We start from the raw sequence: 8,397 nt of genomic DNA, 5'->3' as shown, positions 1-8,397 counted from the left end.
GAAACCCAGACTTCTAACTAAATAATGTCAAATTGCAGTTATATTTAAAGCAAAATGAGCAAATGCTAGCACGTTGAAATGCTTTGGTGGAAATAACCTTTTTTACCTATAAATTTATGTTATACAACTCCATTAAAAAAAAATTGTTTTGCATCTTCGACACTTACAACTTATTATTTATGCGTACTTCATGAATTTTGCAATACGCATGTTTATGCCAATTTTTGTTATTATGTAAAAGTTAGGACGGATTTTTAAACAGTTACAAATAATGGTGGATAAACAAGGCAAACATTTTTCTGCCTTGTCATACAATCATGCAAACCATTTAGGCAAATGTGTAAAACATTTAGTTACCATTTAAATTTGTTTTAAGGATGCTGAATAAATTTGAGTTTGTTAGCATATCATTTGAATGAACTTATTATTTAATTTCCTATTGTCCATTCTGACGCGGAGGTGAAACAATGCGATTTCGACTTAACGTTTTAAACTCTCTTACATTTGTTTATTGCTTTTCCATATTCTACGAAAAACATCGCATTCTGAAACTAAAGAAATGGTTTACAACATATTGAAATATTGTTTTTGTTTATTCAGTATTTTATGCACACCAACGCCTAAAGTTGAATTACCTTTCTTTAAGACACTCTGATATGTACATTTAGCATAGAAGGAAATGTGTAGTTTTGCTTGGCCATTCTCTGTATGTAGTTTTATTCCCTTTAATACAACAGATAAAATTATACTTTTGGTTGGGTTGGGCAGGACATATGTCCAATGTTAACCTGGCTTTGGTAAGGCTAGAATTTAGTTCAGGTAAAGAAAAATTAGCGCATTAGCAACAAATTTCTATAGTTTATTTCGTCACCTGACTCCAACTGATCGAGCCAAAATAGGCTAGAACTGACATTACACCAGATTTCAACTTATGAAGTAACTAATGACAGTTAGCAAGTAAAAGTTTCCTCTTAACTAGTTATTGACGTATGAAACACCTTGACTTTGACCGGGAGATTGTCAAACTATGATTATAAAGACATTAACTAGTGTTTCATATGAAAAAAGCACACACTTTTGCCAACGCCTCACAAAAGATCACAAATTCGTGGTGGACAGACGCGTAACTAGAACGTTACTTGAGGGGTGGGGGTGGAGTGTTACCTTTTTCTTGAGAGAGAGAAAACAAAAACAAGCAGAAAGCTGAATTGTGATGATATTAAACTCCCATATTGCTGCATTAAGCTTAGATGGGTGATAAATTTCGAAAAATAAATATTTTTACTCACATGTGACTAATCAAAGACATCTACAATGCAGTTCAGACAAAACCACTTGGTGTACGTACTTGGCATCGGTTCCTAAGTACACTTAACTGGAGGGTTTACTATACTTCACATTTCCCAAGTGATACTCAAGTTTTCACAATCTATTTTCCACCCTCCTTATTGTTAGTTAATAATTTAATTAGTAACTTACACAAAGAAACTCCTTCCTGATTTTGCTATCAGTGCATTGGATGATTTCTTTAATATAAAATATTGTAAATCAATGAAAACACATTGGCCAAGTTTGATTTGCATGTCAAGATAACTTTGTTCACTAGGAGCCTTATCGGGTAAAACGAAGAAATTTTTCGCCATAAATAAAACTGATACTATGCGAAAGATGATTTATAACATCCCCTGTTTAATGAAATTTCTGTCACATCTCTAAAATTTACATTTTAAAAACTTGAATCAGCAGGATATCCCTACTTCAAATAATAAAGATCATTTGTAGCGTCTGAATAAACAAAACTCTTAGTCTGCAGTAATCTAGACTAGATCAATGTTTCCCCTGTCGGGAAATTTCATATGTAGCATACAATAATTGCTAATATTCAGGCTGTCGAAAAACAAGTTAATCAAAATTCAACACGCCAATGTGTGTACAATACTGAATAAACGACCGTAGTTTTGAATTATTATGAAACCCCAGACTTCTAACTATAGAATGTCAAATTGTAGTTGCATTTAAAGCAAAATGAGTAAATGCTAGCACGTTGAAATGCTTTGGTGGAAATCACCTTTTTACCTATTAGATTTGTGTTATATACCTCTATTGAAAAGAAAAGTTGCTTTGCACCTTCCGCACTTACATCTTATTATTTATGCGTACTTCATGAATTTCGCAATATGCATGTTTATGCCAATTTTGTTATTAGGTAAAAGTTAGGACGGATTTTTAAACGATATGTTACAAATAATGGTGGTTAAACAAGGCAAACATTTTTCTGCATTGTCATACAATTATACAAATCCTTTAAGCAAATGTATAAAACTTTTAGTCATTCATTTAAATTTGTTTTAAGGAATGCTGAATAAATTTGACTTTGTTAGCATATCATTTGAATGAACTCATTATTTAATTTCCTATTGTCCATTCTGACGCGGAGGTGAAACAATGCGATTTCGACTTAACGTTTTAAACTCTCTTACATTTGCTTATTGCTTTTCCATATTCTACGAAAAACATCGCATTCTGAAACGAAAGCACTGGTTTACAACATATTGGAATATTGCTTTTGTTTATTCAGTATTTTATGCACACCAACGCCTAAAGTTGAATTACCTTTCTTTAAGAAACTCTGATATGTACATTTAGCATAGAAGGAAATGTGTAGTTTTGCTTGGCCATTCTCTGTATGTAGTTTTATTCCCTTTATTACAACAGATAAAATTATACTTTTAGTTGGGTTGGGCAGTACATATGTCCAATGTTAACCTGGCTTTGGTAAGGCTAGAATTTAGTTCTGGCAATGAAAAATTAGCATCCTTTCCAACCAAGCCAAGCTACCATTTCAACTTATGACGTAAATAATGACAGTTAGCAACTGGAAGTTTCTTCCTAACTAGTTATTGACATATGAAACAACTTGACTTTGACTGAGAGATTGTTAAACTATGATTATAAAGACATTAATTAGTGAGTCATATGAAAAAAAAACAAGACAGTTTCACCAATGCCTCACAAAAGGTCACAAATTCGTGATGGACAGAGGCGTAACTAGAACGTTTACTGTTGGGAGATTGCGTCTTTATATATTCCGTCGTGCCATTCTAATTCTTCTAAAAGTGATTTGAATTTTAAAAAAAGTCAGTAGGGCACAAGTTAATATATGAATATACATCCCACCGCCCAATTAACGTTCTAGTGACTTCCCAAAATTTTGCAATGTCAAACGGAATGAGGTTTCCAGCATATAAATGCAGGAACAAATTGCATATTTACGTAACGTAATTCAAATGCGAATTTAGAAGTGTTACCATTTTCTTGGGATAGAAAAGAACAAAACTAACAGAAAGCTGAATTGTGATGATTTACATTCCCATATTACCGCATCAAGTGTAGATATTGTATATAAATTTTTACTCGCATGTGACTAATCAAAGACATCTACATTGCATTTCCGACAAAACTCCTTCGTGTACGTACTTGGCATCGGTTCCTAAATACACCTTACTGGAGAGTTTACTATACTTCACATTTCCGAAGTGATACTCAAATATTTACAGTCTATTTTCCGCCCTCCTTATTGTCTAGGGAATAAATTAATTAGTAACTTACACAAAGAAACTCCTTCCTGATTTTGCTGTCAGTGCATTAGATCATTTCTTTAATATAAAATATTGTAAATCAGTGAAAACACATTGGCCACGTTTGATTAGCATGTTAAGTTAACTTTGTTGACAAGGAGCCTTATCGCGTAAAGCGAATAAAATTTTTACCCGCGTCTTTTTAAAAGGTTTTGAATTCTGTCAACCATCATTATGAAATTGAAGCTTTAAAAGAATTAAACTACCAGATAAAATCATAATACTAAAACTAGCGGTTCTATAGTACATAATTATAAAACGATATGAAAGCTGAAAACTTATCTTTTAAATACTTGAAATTATTTATTACTAAAAACAATTCAATAATACACACGAAGATAACGACCGCTTCTTGATGAAATTTTAATTTGGGTGAAAAGCCATACAAAATGAAAAAGAGATTATGGACAAGAAATTAAGACTTCAAACTTTATACTATGCAAATATGTGGAAATACATCCGCGCCGATAAACACACTTATAGTGAAATGTTAATCGAATTCAGATAAATGTTTTTCTGTATCAAATACTAAATTGGAAGAAGTAAAATCTAAAATCTAAATGTTATAAACATTTTAGTAGTTAAGACCATTTTTACACATTAGTGAAAACTAAAATAATAATTGTGTGTTGACACTTTAAGAAGAGAGTGATATATCATTTAGTGTCAAGAGAATAAAGAGCGTATTTTTTTAATATTTAGGCTTAGCACTGTTGGTTTGCGACAACAGCTGAGTATATGGAAAACTAATATCGTAGATTTTCAACAAATTTGACCGCTAAATCTTGCAGTCTAAACTTGTAACAACTAACAACAGGTGCAGATACAATATAAGGGAATTTAATTGTAGCCGTCTTACTTTTAGTTTAGATTGTTTTAACCGTTTCTTTCTCAGGTTGCCGTATGACACTATTTGGAAACCATGCTAACGAAATTTTCCAAAAAATCGAAAGTAAAGGGATAAAGTAGCTAATTTTCAATGAAGAAACTTTGCCAATTATAGTAAAGTTTTTGTGATTCATTTTCTCAAACAGCACAAGATTAAAGAAGAATGGTTAGTGACATTCTGATGGAGTTATTTGTGATTAAATTATTATGCATGGCTTAGCATTAAGTGAACACTCTTTTAAAGTTAATAGAAGTGACTTTCTCACAAAAACATATTTGCCGTAATCTTTAAACATTGTGAGTATATGCATTATGGACGAACAAATATACTTTTTTTTGCACAAGTCTCTCGGATAAAGAGAGACAAAATTTATGAACAATCTGAACAAATGGGGTGAAGGGTTTTTTATATAATATTTGGGAAATCTGAGAACATGCTAATTGGCATCGCCTGAATTTAACATGTTTATTTTTGACAAAAAAAAGTTTTTAAATATACTCATCAAATGATTGCCAACACCACTCATAAATTAAAAGTTGTAAATAATACATTAACGAAACGGTTTGAAATAGCTGTTAAACGCAACGACGTGCGTGCGTTGTATTAAAAAAAGATGCGAATGATTTATGATATTGCTTATGGTTTGATGAACACCCTGTTTGCGAAAGAGCTTTTTGATGACTAGACGTCTCCACTTATCACAGGATATGGAACTAACCAGAACAGAAGCAACACTTCTTTGAAGTTTTTGCTCACGCGAAAAATTGTCGGAAGCGAGCGTTGCCATGTTCTTGGGTAGTAAAGTGGAAGAATGTTACTATAAACAATATAGTGAAAATTGTATTGTCGAGTTTAAAAATGCTCTTCATGGAATGTAACTCGACAATCTTTACCACTTTTAAGAATATATTAAAGAGAAAGTAATATACTCTTACTTTGTTGACTCTTTTTACTTAAAAATATCATTTTACGATACAATTCAACTGCGATTTATTTGGATTCGGTGGTTGTGTCGTAGGCTTAAGTATATTTTTACCATGATGTCCAAAGCAGTTACAAATATGTAATGACTTATCACATATTTAAAAGAAACAATGGAAATGGTTTTGACTAGGCTTCATTGTTTTGAAGATCAACTTTCGTGTTTGAACACTTTTAATAAAGTACCAATATGACATACAGAAAAGCAAATATTAGCTCATGTACAATGTGTTTTTTGGCTAATTAACCATATTTACGCTTCCATATGATAGATTTGGGCTAATGGAAAAATAAAAATTTATTTGTTCATATTTTTCTGCAAAAATATGATACATGATTTCAGGGTTATTGAAAATTTACACCAAGCTTTTTAGTTTCTTGTGCACAAACAATTGTAACTCTAAATCCCTATAAAATGCTTTGTTGAAATACTTACACATGCCCACCAAACTTAGTAAATATATACAAACATGTCTAATGAAAAATAGGTATCAAACTAAATCATTGAAGTTTTCACTTTTAAAATAAATACACTGCATGTCTTCTATATGGACTTAACGAAGCGGTAGTTAGAAACTGCATTAATCCATTATCATGCCATTATTAAAGACAAGAAATATTGTTTGTATTGTTCGATGACAAAATACTTTAATTTAAACATGGTTATATGTACCATACCTCCTTTAAATAACATAGCACTATATTTATTATACATTGTAACATACAAGTACAACAAAATATGTCCACGGAATACTTTAAACGAATTGCTAAAATAACAAAGTAAAACAAAAACCTAACAGTCGAAGCCGCCGAATTGGCGAGTATATGAGTTAGGACAAAATGTGGATACGGATGGCGGATGATTGGATAAAATGCGGTTGAGAGGATTAAATGCGGATGAGGGGATAAAACGCAGCCGAGGGGACAAAACGCGGATGAGGGGATAAAACCCGGATGAGGGGACAAAATGCGTATGAAAGGATGAATTGAATGAATTGTGTCTGCAATAGAAACAGTAAATTAAATATTTATTCTAGGTCATCAAGTAACATAAAGAATTTTTAAATTACCTCTTTTTCTTTCAGTTTCAAAACAGTACAACTAAACTGATATCAAAGTTATTAAAAAATGCTATTAACAACCAACATATCCAAATGCCAAAATCACTATTTATCAGCCATTTTCAGAGCTATGTCCATACCTAATTTACAAATTAGACGATTCGAAAATTTTTTTCAGAAATTCAAAATAATCAGTTTTTAAATTTTGTTGTATCCACTGTAGAATAAAAGTCTCTCATCCGCATTTTATCCCCTTATCCACATTTTATCCCCTTATCCGCCTTTTATCCCTTATTCCCATTTTATCCTTACCCGCGAGTTTACTCTCAAAAAATCTCATCAAATTGTATTGTAAATTAGATTATCAAGTCAAAAGGGTCAACGAAGCAAGCCTATTTAACCTTTTCTTAGAAATAATTATAAAAGTGGCAAAGATTGTCCAGTTAAACTCCATAAAAAGCATTCTTAAGCTTGGCAATCCAATTTTCGCCATATTGTTTGCAAGTAAAATTCTCCCACTTTACTACCCAAGAACGTGGCGGTGCTCACTTTAGGCAATTGTCGGCGTGACCAAATACTTCATAGGGTGTCGCCTCTTGTTAGTTCCATATTCTGTGCCAATATCTTTCATTCTTTTATTTTGTAGGAAACATAATACTTTAAATAAAGTTTTAAATTTTAAAAAATATATGATTTTGTTATGTCATATTTTAAAGTATTTTATTTTTATCTTAAATGATCAATCAACATATACACTTGTATATGTTTGGTAATTATTGGCCATAGAGCCGAACACATTTCTCTATTTCCCATAGCATTAATAAATATTCTGCAACGATAACAAACAATATTGAAGCTTTTAACAGGTAAAGGCTTTGTACATTAAAAGTGATGAGAGCAAACATTTCAGATTTCATTTGTATTTTAGTTTGACATTTATTATGATTTAATGCTCGTAGTAATTTTTGATAATTTGTAAAACCACATAGATGATTTCAGATGTTATATTTATTATGCATCAAGACAAAGAGATATGAAAGAGCTTTTCGTCTTTAATTTAACAAAAAAACACAAAGAACAGCGAACAGAAGTGAATCAAGCAATAAAAATAAACAATGCGTAGCACTTTAACTTGATTATGATTTCATGCTAAACCTCAACGTGAATATAATGCATTAAAGACTCTTTAGAAAACACGTTCTCGCCTTCTTTACAACGTTTTACTCGTCAAAGCACTGTGGCCAAACTCACACACACATTTATTTGCCTTTTTTTCTACGTTTTACTCACCAAAGCACTGTGGCCAAACTCACACACATTTATTCGCCTTGTTTTTTACGTTTTACTCACCAAAGCAATGTGGCCAGACTCACACACATTTATTCGCCTTCTTTTCTACGTTTTACTCACCAAAGCACTGTGGCCAGACTCACACACATTTATTTGCCTTCTTTTCTACGTTTTACTCACCAAAGCACTGTGGCGAGACACACACAGTGTAAAAAACTAGACCAAATACAAGTACGTTGCTTCAAGTTGTACTTATTATACGATCAAACAAAATAACATTTATGTTTTCGATGGCTGTTAATTCTAGCAATTCCTTTAAATCTTGATGTATTAAGTTTTCATTATTGTCAACATAAACAAAAGACAGGATTATATCATTCAACATAAGCGTAAACGAAACGAATTTAGAGAATTACATTGTTTATACTACAACCAGTTCAAAATTAGAGGTCAATGACATGGAAATCTGTCGGCAGTTCTTCTACTTTTTTGCAGTATAACATAGTGGTTGGTAGTATAACACGACTTCACGTGGCTA

This window comes from Xenia sp. Carnegie-2017, unplaced genomic scaffold (genome assembly GCF_021976095.1).
Source record: "Xenia sp. Carnegie-2017 unplaced genomic scaffold, XeniaSp_v1 HiC_scaffold_6, whole genome shotgun sequence".
Lineage (NCBI taxonomy): Eukaryota > Metazoa > Cnidaria > Anthozoa > Malacalcyonacea > Xeniidae > Xenia > Xenia sp. Carnegie-2017.
This window is presented reverse-complemented; position numbering follows the sequence as displayed.